We start from the raw sequence: 16,443 nt of genomic DNA, 5'->3' as shown, positions 1-16,443 counted from the left end.
GAATGTGACGTCCGCAGGACCAATGAATGTCTTTCCCTGAGACTGATACATGCACAATGGAAGAAAGAATTTTCCTTTTCGATGGCATCTGGAGGCTGGACTTCTGTAAGCCTGGAGCCACCAGCAGCCATCTTTCCTGGACTCACAGAGAAAGACAGTTTATAGTAGGAGAGAATAAACTCCAAACATGTCAAAAGGGAGCAGAGTCAAATTAGAGAGAGAGAGAAAGGAGAGAGAGAACATCATTTGATCCTGACCGGTGTAGCCCAGCAGAAACACAATTTGAGCCACAAATGCAAGCTGCATGTGCAATTTCAAGTTGCTAGTGTTCATGTTAAGAAAAGTAAAAGGAAACAGATGAAATTAACTTCACGCTGCATTTTACTTGATCCAATATTTCCAAAATATTATTTCAACAATCAATGTAAGAGATCGTTAATGAGGTAGTTTTCTCTTTTTATACTATGTCAGCCTGTGTTTCACACTTACATCATATTTCAATCTGCACCAGCCACATTTAAAGTGTTCAGTAGCCACATGTGGCTGGTGGCTGCTTTATTGACAGCACAGCTCTAGATGCATTCCTACTGAAGCCTAGCCTTCTTCTGTGTTTTCCAAGATTCTGTATCTGTCTAATTGGCATCTATTAGCCACAGCGTCTAATAAACTAGTGGTTAACGTGGTTTACATCTCCCCTAAGATCCAGAGCCCATACTCTGAAGTCACTTCCTTTATCTAGCTCTCACACACCAAGCCAATATTTCCTCTCCCTAAGTCAACCCAGGGCCAGGTATCAGATAACTAGGAACAGCCACTATGCCCCAAAGCCCACCAGAATTATTCAAACTAGCCAGTTCTCAGCTGTTTACACTGCCCTGCCTTGACTTTCCTGCAGAAACCCCAATAAAGGCTGTGGTCTATGTCTTTCCTCTCACTCTTTTCTGCCTTCTGGAAAACCTGGTGCCTCCCCATGTAGCCCTGCATGGCATACCCCCTTCTCTCAGGGAATGTAAGTAATAAATTCCTTTTGCAATGGTATTGGCTTCTCCATGTTGTCACTCAATCACCTCCATCAATTAAAATCCTACAGATATAATTGAGATAGTTCTACCCCCTGAACTTCCTAGTCAGAGGAAATAATGGATTCCTTTCTTAACATTTAAAAAAAAATTTTTTTTTGCTGAGGAAGATTTGTCCTGAGCTAACATCTGTGCCTATCTTCCTCTATTTTGTATATGGGTTGCCACCACAGCATGGCCACAAAGGAGTGGTGTAGTTCTGCACCTAGGAACCAAACCCAGGCCATTACAGCAGAGTGTGCTGAACTTAATCACTAGGCCATGGGGCCAGGCCCAATGGATTCCTTTTTTGACCTAAGTTAGTTAGAGACGAGTTCTGTCATTTACAACCTAAAGAACTCAGACTGCCATATACAGATTCCCAGGTTCTATCCCAAACTCTAGAGACTATATCTTAATACAATGATTCTTTTATAGCCAACCATGCATAGACTCTTTGCTCTGGGCCAAAAGGCCACGGCAAGTTCTTAATTAGATGGAACAAAAAATCATGATCAGATTTGGGTTTTAGGACAATCTCTTCTGACAGTTGGTTTTGAGGATGGACCAGGAGGGCAAGAGATGAGAGAAAGGCCACTTCCAGGCCTGAGAGGGCCACACATAGATCGGTATTACAGATTCCCTAAGCTCTTGTGCCATTCCCAGGCCACTGGGCGTAAAAGGAAAAGGAAGGGATGTGGGCATTTACTGACGCCGAGAGCTGGGTCTGCTCCCTTTGTGCTGCCTGCCGGGAGGGCGTATTTTTGGGAAGGGGTGTGTTCTGAAAGTAGGGAGGAAGTCGCCACCCCATTGGAAAGAATCTGCCCCCGTGCCTTCCAGCTGAAATATCAGATAGAGTCTGTTCTTCTCCATGGGCAGCAGAGGATGGAATAGCCAAAGGGTGTTTTTTTTTTTTTTTTGAGAGTTTGTATGAAAGAACATGATGTCTTAGGCTCACAAAGGGAAAAAAGATAAGGGAAAAGTGGCAAGTTAGAAAGTCCATTGTGTATGTTATCTCTGTTATTTTAGATTAAGAAAAAGTAAATATGGCAGACTGGGCTCGTGGTTTATGCCAGCCTGGTCCAAAATTGTTGCTGTATCCTTTTTCTTTGGTTTTGCATTTTGGCAGGATTTCCCTGGGAGTTTTCTGTCACTCTGCATCACATGGCCTGGCTGAGGAAGAGAACGGGAGGCCCACTGAGTCAAGCAAGGGAGTGATGCTAAGAAACAAGATCTCCCCAAGCTCTTGAGACATTTAGAAATCTTTGGCATGTAGGTACCACCGTGCTTAAAAACATGTTCTTTTCCAGTGGGAATATGAAAAGCAGGATTGGCATCACAGCTTGGGATTTTAAGTGGAAAAGTAATGGAGAGGTTGGAACCAGCAAGCTGGTTCCCAAGAAGCCTCATGATTCTGGTGAATATACTTGTGGCCACGTCTGTCCTCAGCCTAGCCCTTCAGAACCCAGATGTAATCTACATGTAAGCAAACTTTTATTTATTTATTTATTTTTTATTGAGTTAATGATAGGTTACAATCTGATGAAATTTCAGTTGTACGTTAATGTTTGTCAGTCGTGTTGTAGGTGCACCACTTCACCCTTTGTGCCCACCCCCCACCCCACCTTTCCCCTGGTATCCACTAAACTGTTCTTGGTCCATAGTTTTAAATTCCTCATATGAGTGGAGTCATACACAGATTATCCTTCTCTAGCTGGCTTATTTCACTTAACATAATTCCCTCAAGGTCCATCCATGTTATTGCAAATGGAATGATTTTGTTCTGTTTTGCAGCTGAGTAGTGTTCCATTGTATATATGTACCACATCTTCTTTATCCATTCATCTGTTGATGGGCACTTAGGTTGCTTCCATGTCTTGGCTATTGTAAATAATTAAGCAAACTTTTAAAATTCATAAGAGCCAGCTCTGATGGCCCAGTGGTTAAAGTTCGGTGCTCTCATCACTTGGCCACCCCGGGTTCATTTCCTGGTGGCAGAACCACACCACCCATCAGTCAGTTGCCATGCTGTGGCAGCGGCTCACATAGAAGAACTAGAAGGACTCACAACTTAGATACACAACCATGCTCTGGGGCTTTGGGGAGGAAAAAAAAGAGAGAGAGAGAGAGAGGAAGATTGGCAACAGATGTTAGCTAAGGGTGAATCTCTCCCTGCAAAAAAACCCCAAAACTACTCATTAAAAAAAAAAGTAATAATAAAAGCTAACATTTATGAAGCACCTACTATGTGCAGTCACTGTGCTAAGCACTTTACATGAATGTTTTCACTTAATCTGAAATAGGTGTTTTTATTATCCTCATATTACAGATGAGGAAATTGAGGCACAAAGAGGTTAAGTAATCCACCCAAGATCCCATGTCTATTCTCCATCTGGCCCTTGAACTGGAACTGAACGGGACAGAAAGTTGACAGAAAACTTGAATGGGAGACTCTGTGAGCACACGAATTGCTGCATTAGAGGATGGGTAGAGAATACTACACCTCCACACCTCCACCCAGACACAGCCCTGCTCCTCATTTGGGAGACAGGTGGTTTTAGAAGCCTGGGGAGAAGATGTTGGCACATGCTTGGGTGTCTTCACATTGAGACCCTTCAACGTTGGCCAAAGTGAGTCTTCATCAACCGGCCTCATGGAAGGGGATCAATGGAAGACAGAGCCAAAGAGGAGGAAGACACAGACTGACGGGCTGGTTTGAGACCATGTGAAACATACTTCTCTGAGGGCTCACAAAAGTTATTGGAAAATACTTTAGTGGCAGAGGCTGTTCCTACGTGAGCATGTAACCAGCGTAATTTGAGCATACGTAACTGACTCCTATTTGCATATTCTGGTTCTAGAAGCCAAGTGATGGAGGTAAGACGCAATGAGAAGGAATTGCCATGGGGACCCAAAAGCCCATGTCAGCAGGACCACGGCATTCTCTCCTTAAAGGTGGACCCACAGTGGACACCAAATTATAACCCATTTGAATGTCACTTTCTCTGCGACACCTTCTCTGATCGCCTCCTCCCTTCCCCTCTTCAGGTGCCATGTTGCTGTAATTTACACACAGCACCCTCCACTCCTCTTTTTTAGCAATGATCAAATTGGAGTTGAATAATCATTTGGTGACGGTCTCTCTCCTCTGCTGGACTATGAGCTGGACAGGAACTATATCTATTGGTTCTTCTGCCCCAACCCTGGCATCTCACACGATGTCAGAGCACAGCATTCAATAAATACTATTTCCCTGTTTTCAGCACAGACAAGCTTCTTAAGTCATCTTTCTTCTTCACCACCCATTTGCTCTTTTGCCGGTTCTGATCTGGTGACTGTTCACTGTTCTGACGGAGTCGCCACGCCCTCCACATTGCCAAACACAATGGACACTCTCAGTCTTGATTTTACTAGATCTTGAAGAGCGCTTGGCACAGTTGACCCCTCCCTCAAGTCTAAAATGCTTTCCTCTAAGCACAATGAGATACCACTTCATACCGATTAGGTTGGCTATTACAAACAAAATTTTTTTAAAAAACAGAAAATAGCAAGTATGGGTAAGGATGTGGAGAAAGTGGAACCCTTGTGCATTGCTGACGGGAATGTAAAATGGTGCAGCTGCTGTGGAAAACTGTATGGTGGCTTCTCAAAAAATTAAACATAGAATTACCGTATGATCCAGTAATTCCATTTCTGGGTAAATGTCCAAAAGAATTGAAAGCAGGGTCTCAAAGAGATATTTGCACGCTCATGTTCATGGCAGCATTGTTCACAATAACCAAAAACTGGAGGCAACCCAAAGCGTCCATTGACAGATGAATGGATAAACAAAATGTGGTATACACATACAATGGAATATTATTCAGCTTAAAAAAGGAAGGAAATTCTAATAAATGCTACAACCTGGATGAAACTCAAAGTCAATATGCTAAGTGAAATACACCAGTCACAAAAAGATAAATACTGTGTGATTTCACTTATATGAGGTACCTAGAGTAGTCGAAGTCATAGAGACAGAAAGTAGAGTGGTGGTTGCGGGGGCTGAGGGAAGAAGAGGAATAGGGAGTTACTGTTTAATGAGTACAGGGTCTCAGTTCTGATGAAAAAAGTTCTGGAGGTGATGGTGGTGATGGCATCAGAACAGTAAGAATAATACTTACTACCACAGAACTATACACTTAAAAATGGTTCAAATGGTCAATTTTATGTTATATGTTTTTACCACGAGGAAAGAAAATGCTTTCTCTCTAAGCTTCTATCATACTTCATGCTCCTGGTCTCTCTTTTCCTTCCTCTCTGGCCACTTCTCAGTCTCCTAATCAATTCCTCCTCTATCTGAATGAGTACTACAGGAGCCCTTCCTTTCTTCCTCCAGCAAATATTTGAGTGTCTACTGTTGGTGAAATAGCAGTGAGCAAAAGATACAAAGTTTCTCCTTACGGAGCAGATATTCTTACTGGATGGGAGATGATCTAGGAACAAATAAACAAGTAAATATGTAGTATGTTAGATGGTCATAAGAGCTACAGAAAAAAAAAACAAAGCAGGCTAAGGGAGAGTGGAAGAGCCAAGGATAAGGGGTTGCTACTTTTTATAGGATGCTCTGGTAAGGTTATACTTGAGCCATGAACTGAGGGTAGTGGGGAAGCGAGCAATGATGTTATATGAAAGAGCTTTCTAAGCAGATCACAAGTGCAAAGGCCCTGAAGCAGAATAGAGGTGAACGTGTTTGAAGAATAGCAAAGAGATCAGAGTGACTGGAGCAGAATGAGATGGAGGAGAGCGTGGACTCCAAGAGGCAACGGGGTAGAGGATGCAGGTCATAAGGAGCCTAACAGGGGCCAGCCGGTGGCCGAGTGGTTAAGTTTGTGTGCTTGTGCTCTGCTTCAGTGGCCTGGGGTTTCACTGGTTCGGATCCTGGGTGCAGACATGGCACCACTCATCAGGTCATACTGAGGCGTGTCCCACCTAGCACAACCAGAAGGACCTACAACTAGCATATGCAGCCATGTACTGGGGGGTTTTGGGGAGAAGAAGAAAAAAAGAAAAAGAAGATTGGCAACAGATGTTAGCTCAGATGCCAATCTTTAAAAAAAAAAAAAAAAAGAGCCTGACAGTTTTAGTCTGAGTGAGATGGGAAGCAGAGTGTTTGGGGCAGAGGGGTGACATGATCTGCCCACTACTTTCAGAGGACACTCCAGCTGCTGTGTTGAGAATAGACCATAGGAGGGAAAGGTGGAAGTAGGAGGCTACTGCGACAATCTAGGTGAGACAAGAAGGTGCCTTGGACCAGTGAGGCAGTGATAGACAGGATCAAAAGTAGAACATTGTGGCTATATCCTGAAGGAAGGATTTCTTGACAGATTGTATATGGGATGTGAGAAAAGGAGCAGTGACCGGAAGGTCCAAAGTTTTGGGCCTGAGCAAGTAGAAGGATGGAGTTGTCATTTAAAGAGTTGGAGAAGACCGGGATAAGCAAGTTTGAGCATGAACATCAAGGTTGGGTTTGGACATTTGCTTCGAGATATCTATCAGAGATCCAATCAGAGATGTTGAATCTGCAGTGACACAGGATCTGCAGTTCAGGGGAGAGAGAAGGTCAGCATAGACACAAAATTTCAAAGTCCATGCCTGGGTCCTCCGCTGTCCTCCTTTAACTCTCTCTCTAAGAACTCGCATCCATTTCCTTGGCTTTCGGTACCACTTATGAACATCCGGGCATGTGATCTGTGAAGTCACACAGGGCCCCACGTTAGAGGTCTCTGCTTGGTTTAATTCTCTGCTCTCACCATCCTGAAATTCTTAATCATTTTTTAACAAGGAGCCCTGCATTTTCATTTTGCACGGGGTCTCACAAATTATGTAGCTGGTCCTGCTCCCAAATGTGTGACTTTACCCGGGACTTCTCTTTTGAGTACTTTGTCTCATATTCCCAACTGTCTACTTGACATCTCCACTTAGGTGTGGATTAAAGATATCTCAAAACTAACATATCCAAACCTAAACTCTTAATCTTCTCCTCTAATCCGTACGCCTTCATTCTTGCCCAGCATTCCAACCAGAAACCTGGGAGCCATATTTTCCTCTTTCTCTCCCATTCAATCCACCTATAAGTCATAAGGATTGTATTTCAAAAACATGTTTCAGGGGCCAGCTCGGAGGCTAGTGGTTAGGTTCACGCGCTCCACTTCAACGGCCCAGGGTTCACCAGTTCAGATCCTGGGTGTGGACATGGCAGCACTCATCAAGCCATACTGTGGCAGGCATCCCACATATAAAATAGAGGAAGATGGACATAGATGTTAGCTCAGGGCTAATCTTCCTCAAAAAAAAAAAAAGTTTCAGATGCACCCACTTTTCTCCATTTCCATTTCTGCTAGCCTGGTCCAAGCAGTGACCATTTCTTTTCTAGACTGCTGTAGAAATTCCTAGCTGGTCCTCACCTCACAAATCTTGCCCCTTCCCCAATGCTCAAAATGGCTTATTTTCCACATAGCACCCTAAGATATCTAAGAGATCTTTTCAAATAAGTCATAATGGGATTATGACACATTCCTGCTTCAACCTTCCAATTGTTCTCATTGCATGAGAACAAAACCCGAACCTACAAGGCCCTGCATGAGCTGACCTCTCACTGCCTCTCCATCTCTCCCTTGCCCCATTCACCCTTCCCTCACCTCCAGACAATGGCATGGTGGCCTGTCAGCTTCCCAGAGGCTCTGGCCTCTTCACTGCCTTAGGGTGCATGTTTTGCCCACCTAGAAACCGATGCCCCCACTTCCCTCCAGCTTTTTTTCTTTTTGCCTAATTCTTACTCATTCGACAAGTCTCAGCTCAAATATTACATCCTTAAAGAAGCTTCTGTGTTAGCCTGGGTTCTCCAGAAAGTGAAGCCCAGGCAAAGGGTTGCTCGTCTGTTATTTTAATAGCAGGAGGGAGGACCAGGAAGGGAGGGGAGCATGGAAGGAGGAAAGGCAAATGTGAGGATGTGCCGGGCATCTCCAAATGCAACTGGCTGCTTGATCTGCAGGACCACATCCCCAGGAAATCAAACAGACTTGGGACCATCCTTCAGAAGCAAGCAAAGAGGAGATACTGTCTCTGGCTCCTATCTCTCAATGCTCAAAGGTTCACCCATGGGATGTCAACTCTCCGGCATTTCTAGGCTGTGCGTGTGTGAGCGTGAGCACTGAGAAGGCCTCCTGGTATCATTAACAGGGCAGCTCCAGAGCAGGAAGGCAGAGATGTGAGATACAGATGGTGAGCGATAGGCTATCAGGTCGTACTTGCATGAAATCACCACCACCACGCAGAGCTGGAACAGGAGACAAAAGAAGCTGGGAAGATCAAAGTGGAGTATAAAAACTGGCTGAGAAATTCTTCCTGATCCTCCCAACTCCATCCAGGTCATCCTGTGACTTCATTCATTGGACAGGTAAATTTCAGACACCTTCTAAGAGCCAGAAATATGCTAGCGGCACAAGTGTATGTAAACAAACACAATCACTGCCTTCAAGAGGCTTACATTCTAATGAGGGTGATTATTAAAAAAAAAGAATACTAAAAAAAAAGATAAAACTCACTGTAATTACAAACTGTGACAAGCATACATATGAAACAAACGAGAGGCCAAGAGAGAGAAAGTACAGGACCAGTGAGGCTGGGACTTACGGGAGGAGGGGACAATGGCATGAGATGATGCAGGAGAGGTGGACAGCAGCCAAATCATGTAGGTCTTGTTACTTCCCTCAAAGAACCCTGTTTTTTGTATTCTTTCACAGTATTTATTTGTGTCTTTAATTGCTTTAAATGCGTCTCTCTGACTAGACTAGAAGCCCCAGCAAGTCAAAGACCAGTCAGCTTATTTGTCCTCCAGGGCACACCTAGTGCCTAAGCATAGTGCATGCAGCCTGGCAGGCCTCAGTGAGTGATAATTAAGTGTTAAAAGCAGGAATGAATGAGTAGGAAGATGCTTGCTTTGGAGAGCAAGGACTTACAGCTTAATGGCACCAGGCTCTGATCATCAGATGCGTCCGTCTCCACAACAGAGGACTGGACTCCTATATCCTACAAGTGTGTCGGCTGAGTCTTCCTGGGCTGTGCTTGAGTGAGCGGGAAATGCTCTGGTTTCTTAGCTGATCGAATCTTTAGTTAATTAACACATTCTTTATTTCTATTTAAGTCTTTCAATCAGCTTAGACTGAAGCCCCGGAAACCATGTTATTGTTTTAAGAGGGGCCACATAACCCAGCTCTGATCCGTTACACCCGTTTCAGTAGTGTGATCTGTTTCAGTAGTGTGATGTAAGGCTTAAAAGTAATATTCTGTGCAGTGTTGACAGCGGGTAAAATTGAGAGGGCCTGAAATGGCCTAATCACAAGTTCCCCTCCTCCCTCTGCTCCCGTAAGGTCCCCCAGCGAACTAACCCTCCTTAGCAAACGGACCAGGTGCAATTCCTGCTTACCCCTGAGTGGCAGGTTTCAATGCCCTGCCAGCCCATGGAATTAGAGTCAAGCGTCACTTAATGACAGGGATATGTTCTGAGAAAAGTGTCGTTAGGTGATTGCATCGTTGTGCGAACGTCAGGGAGTGTACTTACACAAACTGGGATGGTATAGCCTACTACACCCCTAGGCTATATGGTACTAATCTCACGGGACCACTGTCGTATACCTGGTCCATTGTTGACCAAAATGTTGTTATGCGGCACTTGACTGCCAATCACATCCTCCCTAAGGAATCAGGGGAGCTTCACTTTCTTGATAGCGTGAAACTTGCCACAATGTCCTCCTCTTCCCGGCTGTGCGTGTATGTGACCAATGAACTGCTGTCCATCTCATCTGTCCAGTGTCGGGTGTCATATGCTTGGCCATCCCCACAACCCAGGGTGTCCCTCCGTCCCCCACGGGGTGAATAGGAGGTGATCAAAACAAGCTTAATTTTCAGAGGGTGTGTTAGTTAGGTCCATCTGTATGTATCAGAGATCCAATAGTGATTTAAACAAGAAAAGAATGTATTTCCCTCGCTGGTACAGCTGTTCTATTCCTCAAAGTCATCAGAAACCCAGGCCCTTCTGTCTTGTGGCTCCCTCACTGCTAGGTCATGGTCCTCATCTGCATGGTTCTTACGGTGGAATCAGTGCATCTCTCTTGTTGGAATGTACTCACATTTGCTCTATTCCCACGAAAATAGCTGCAAATGCCCCAAACTCCATGACTTAACACCAGTCAACTCCAAATCTGGAGGCACCAACATGCCTTAAAATTTTAAACCTGAAAGCAGCTGGGACAGCCACCCCCTCAAATGGAGTCTAGCAGAGTGACAATATAGAATCTTGGTTAAGAACACAAATTCTAGGGCTCAGCAAATCTGGGTTCAAATTCCAACTTCGCCACTTCCTAGCTGTGCAATCTTGAGCCAGTCGCTGTATGTCCTTAACCTTTGTGAGCTAGTTCCTGCAAATGTGAAATGAGGCTCATAATGGAAACAACCTCAAAGTGTTCTTGTAAGGATTCGGTGCTGCGATGTGTGTGTGCCTGGCACGGAGCCAGGCCCAGAGCAGGGACTCAATGAATAGTCAGTCTGGTACCTCCCTACCTCACCCACAAGGGGCTGATAAACATTCAGGCTTAGGGGAAATTTTGACCTGGTGTATGGTAATGAGACATTTAAGTATAGACACACTGAAAATGATAAAGACTATACAGGGCTACCTTATGTGACTACCTTAAAGGAAAGTGTTGTGAAGATTAAATTAAATGAAGGGATATGTGTCAAAAGCTTGGCCCTGTGTAAGTATGGGCTGTTATAACTTATCATGACCGTCATATCTAGAAGAGGTTCGTATAATTTATTTGTCCTCGTAAGAGGCTGTGGGCATTTGTTATTTGCTGGTACTTAAATATAAAATACTACAATGTCACATTGTCTCCTTTTCCTGAGAGAGTTTCTCTGTGCAAGGTACCGCAGTTTCACTACCCCCAAATGTGCAGTCTAGCAAAGTCGGTCACAGTCGGAGGGACCTGTGCCACCCACCATGCAGCTGCACAAGGAAACAAAAATCACATTTTTTCAGGGTTCCTGACTGTCCAGGACTTTTTTCAAAGGTCTGTAGAATTTTCAGTACAAAAATAGACGGGTACTGTGTGCGCGTAGGAAAGGCATGAGTGGGCCACTGCGGGGCTAAGATTGGTATTGTTCAGAGAATGAAATTCCTGTTCACTGAGGTTGTTTTGGGTTGGGCTGACCTTCTGAACTGGACTTCTTTTCAGATGGGTGTATTTTTCCTTATTGCAAATTTCCTTCAATTCATCAGCAGAGATTCTAGCCATTTTGCCGGGAGCTTGTGACCCTGGTTTGGACGGCTTATGTACTCGCCTTTTGACAAATGCTTGTTGATTTATTTTTCTGCAGTTTCTGCTTGGCACTTCCCGCTTTCCCTCTGAGACGCCATCTTTAGCCTCTGTCACCACTCTCTGGTTTCATCCCCTATGAATCACTTCCTTCGGGGTCTCTTTAGTTTTCCTCCTGGACGAGAATCTAATCTTTTTTAACAACCAAGTTGAAAAAGACCTTTCTACATTTCTGCCTTACCATTCATTCACTGATCCCCGGGCTTCACGACTTGGGTGCAATTCACACATCTATTGCCATATTTATCCATCCTACAGGAATTCCACAGTGCTCAAAAGTGCATTGCATTTTCTAACACAATCCACACCGCACTGTGGGTACTTTGTGGCAGGCCTAGGTCCTATCAACGTAGCTGTCTGCTGCTTGAGAGAACTCATTTTCTCTGGATTTTCCTACCCACAAATGTTTATTCTACTTATTTATCTATAAGCTGTCTTCCTGCAAGAAGAATTTTAGGCTGTTTATAAAAATGCAAACACAACAGCAAGATAAAACAAATTTGAAATCAGAAACATACAGCAGAGGTACAGAAGTAAAATGCAAATCATGAAATCTTTGCTATAGATGAGACCAAAGTTGGCTCAGAGCCTTATGGTAATCAACACAAAGAGAGAAATATGATGAGTTATGAGATGCACAGGGTCCCTAAAGGATAAGCACGCCAGTTGCACAGACACAGCGGAACTCTTCTAAAACTGTAGCGTCTCCTGTGGGTCCCCCCAAAGAAGTTTCATGAACAGTGAGTGTCCTTCTAACACCTTTCTCAGAGCATCGTGAAGGATTTCATGGGCCTTCTTTTTTTTTTTTTTTTTCCGAGGAAGATTAGCCCTGAGCTAACTACTGCCAGTCCTCCTCTTTTTGCTGAGGAAGACTGGCCCTGAGCTAACATCCTGCCCATCTTCCTCTACTTTATATGTGGCATGCCTACCACAGCATGGCAAGCCAAGCAGTGCCATGTCCGCGCCCGGGATCCAAACCGGCGAACCCCGGGCTGCCGAGAAGCGGAACATGAGAACTTAACTGCTGCACCACTGGGCCAGCTCATGGGCCTTCTTTATAAGACCAAAGTCAAGTTAATGGAAACATGTCTATCTGAGGCTTCAAACCTGACTCACCTCCTCTGACACTACCAGGGGAAGGAGCGATGGAGTGACATCCACAGAAATGCCATGCGGGCCTCCGAGAAGAGAATTGAGAAAAGTGGGGACAACCCTCCGACTTTTGGGGCACTGTAAAATGCCAACCACTCAGGAGCTACGGATTGGCTCAAATCTATTATTTGAGACTGTGATGGCCAAAGAACCTGTTTCATTAAATGCAATGACCTGAATTCCAAAGCCACCCGCCCCCAACCTTGTCATTATTGGCCTTTTGTCCCTCCAAAAGAAGAATGGAAAAGGAGGAGGTCTGAGTTTTGAGAAAGGCTGAGGGACCGCCCCAGGAAGGGATGTGAAAGAGGACCTCACTCAAATAGGGCCGGATGAACTTCTATGGGTTTTTGGCCCCACACTGACTTTCTTTGTTTTTCAGCTTTTAATGAAATTCAGTCGAGCCAGTTGTGCATGCCGATGCTGCCCAGAAAGGATGGCAGTGTTAGACATTAGATTTGGTTTATTCATTACCAAAGTTTGCAGAGTATCTTTTTCACTAAAACCTGATTTAGCTCCTTCCTATCAAGGCCCGTCAGTTTAAATCTCATGATGTAATCCAGGAGACGGACAAATTGTTTCCAACTGGAGGAAAAAAAACTGAATTTACAGCAGTCAAGCTCAGCGCTTGTGGCCACTATTTACTGGTTGCTGATGTGAAGTGATAAAGTGTTTTCACTCTGAAGTTCAAAGAAATCAGCATGTAATTGGCACATGAATTTTCATAATTGTCCTGGATCTAAACGAATCCAGGAAAACAAGAACTGTACATTACATTCTATAATGTACAATGTTCTCTACATCAGGGGAGAGAGGAGAAGCGGGGAGAGTTAAGACGGGAATGAAAGCTCAGACGTAGTGACAAATATTAATCACCAAAAATTGAAAATCCCTCAAAAGGAAGGATAATTATAGCTTTCTCTGATTCACCACTCAGAATGCACTGAATACCATCACCAACAGAAATCCTGCACTTACTTACAAAAAAAAGAAAAGAAGGAAAGAGAAAACATGTTTTTCTCATTTCTCTTTTGTAGGTTAATGACTAACTTGATCTCCAATATGGTAATTCAACATCATCTAGAGTTGAGACAAATGTTTTTGTATAGGCTAAGTTTCATGAATAAATTGAATCTTTTTTTTTAATGAGGAATTTAAAAAGTATGTGTTACCAGACTTAGAAGCCGAAAAAATTTCTGAAAGACTTTCAGAACTATATGTTACTAAAAATAACATTGACCTTTGATATTTGTCTGAGGAATCCTCTGGAGAGAAAAGGATTTCATCCACTGGAGATAAATGGGACCAACTCATCTGCAGCCTGTGGTTTAATTAGCTAAACTCTTCCAGATGGAGAACATTCAAAGCAAAGGAATATTTCTGAGCCCCTGGAATTGTTAATAAGCATAACAATATGTTACATGTAAAAGAAAATATGCGTCTTTTATCTTTGCCTTTAAAGGGCAAATGAGGAAGTGCTTGGTAGCATTATGATTTTCAGCTTGATTATTGAAAAAGAAATGCTCTAATTTTATCCAATATTGAACAAACATGGAGTGTTTGCTTTTCTCCTGTGCTAAGCACTGGGGGGGAAATAAGACAGGACTCCTGCCCTTATGGAATCCACAATCTAACTGGAGGGTGCGTTCCAGTTCCTGGCACATAGCATGGTCTGGATAACTATTTCTTGAATAAATGAGTGAATGATATAGACTGAACAAGGAATTGCATTCATAAAGATCGGAACAAATTACTGTGGTTGAAGGGGAGCATGGGGGGGCCTTCAAGCTGTCAGAGAAGGCATCACAAAGAAATTTGTCAGGTAGGAGCACAAAAGACTTCCAGACATACAAAACAGCATGCATAATAGCACGGAGACAAGAAAGGGCAACATGTTTTCAAGCAATAGCTAGTAATTTGGTGTGGCTGGAGTGTAATTTGTATATAGAATGTGCCCGGAAGGTAGGGAGACCACAAAGATGGGTTGGGGTTCATTTGAAGAAGACTCTGGAAGTCTAAGTTTAGACTTGATCCTTTAGCACCTACTGGCATTTTAAGACGCTAACAAGAGACAGTCTAGAGTATGTATGGAAGAGGAGAAGGAAATAAAAGAGACCAAAGGTTAAGTGCCCCATTTGTGACTAGCACTAGGATAGAGTCTCTCTATATTTATACTAAATCTCATTTAATCCTTGCAATACTCTCAGTGGGTACATCATATTGTCCTCAGTTTCCGAGGGGGCAACCCAGAGAGGTTAAGCGACTTTCTCAGATCACACAGCTAATAAAAGATGGAACTAGGATTTGAAAGCAGGGTTCTCAAACTCTCGTGGGAGAATAAAAATACCACTGGACTCATACAAATTAGTATTAGGAAAAATATGCAGTGGAAGTTTGGAGAAAGTTAGTGAATATGAAGAAAGACACACATGCAAGACACAAGGAAAGAGAAGCATGACTATACAAAAGGATATTTACAGTAAGGGAGATACAACACAGGAAGTGGGAAGATAATCACAGAAAAACCACAACATGTGTTTTGAAAATGCAAAGCCCCAGGGAGGAGAAAGCAAACGATACAATAATGCCATTCACTCTGGCATCCTGTGCATTTGATTTTGCTCTTGACTCCTTTTTTTCTTTTTTTTTTTTAACTTTAAACAATTTGTTATGAGAGTAACAAAGACACAGCTCATGATCTTGCAACTCTAATGCTCTAAATCAGAAACAGATGGTGCCTAGTGTACCCTGTTTCCTAGAAACTGCAGAATTTTGAGGACAACACCCTCTATGCACCACACCACTGATTTCAGTTCCTTCGCAGATACTAATACACAGCTAAATAATGTGGTTGCTGGCCATTGTGATGGAACATCTGTTTTCCTTGCTCGAGAATTTTTTTGAAGGTTAAAACCTCTCCATTTTTATGGTAGTTTTTTTTCTGATTTCAAACTAATTCCTTTTTATTTTTATTTTTAGCATTTTTGAAAGTATTGAACAAGGAAGAGAAAAAATTTCCCCATAATCCTTCCACCCAGCAATAACCAATGACCATTGTTCACATTTTGGCGATATTCTTCTCGTCCTTTCTCTACACACATATATGCACACACACGTACTCTGTAGAAAATAGGAGGTATAGAAATTGTTTTTTAATCTGTTTTGTTCAGTGAATATATCATGAACATTTTTCCATATCACCAAATATCTATGATGACCGCCAGTATGCCATCATATTGTGTAAATTAATTTATTTAATGGGCCTCCTTTTCATTCAGCAAATTCTATTCATTGAATACCTACTATGTGCCAGAACTGTGCTTGGCACTGAGTGTACAGTGGCGAGCGAAATAGACAAAGTCCCTTCTCTCATGGAGTCCAAAGTCCTATTATTGACCTCTAGCTTATTCTAGAACTTTTATTATTAAAAAATAGCACAGCAGAGGCCCGTCCAGTGTCGTAGTGGTTGAGTTCACATGCTCCACTTCAGCGGCCTGGGGTTTGCAGTTTCAATTCCTGGGTCCGGACGTACACACTGCTCATCAAGCCACGTTGTGGTTGGTATCCCACATAAAACAGAGAAGATGGGCACAGATGTTAGCTCAGCGACAATCTTCCTCAAGCAAAAAAAGAAAGATTGGCAAAAGGTGTTAGCTCAGAGCCAATCTTCCTCACACACACACACACAAAAGCACAGCAAAATCTGGCAAACACTACCTCCCCTGTGTGATAAAGCTTAACATCGTTGGTGAAAAGCTTGGATCCCTGATATGATGTGACAAGAATGGCACCTTATGTCTGTGGTCTTCTTCCCAAGAGCCCAT

The sequence above is a fragment of the Equus przewalskii genome, chromosome 11, assembly GCF_037783145.1.
Source record: "Equus przewalskii isolate Varuska chromosome 11, EquPr2, whole genome shotgun sequence".
Lineage (NCBI taxonomy): Eukaryota > Metazoa > Chordata > Mammalia > Perissodactyla > Equidae > Equus > Equus przewalskii.
The sequence above is the reverse complement of the archived record's forward strand: the minus strand, read 5'-3'. Positions refer to the sequence as shown.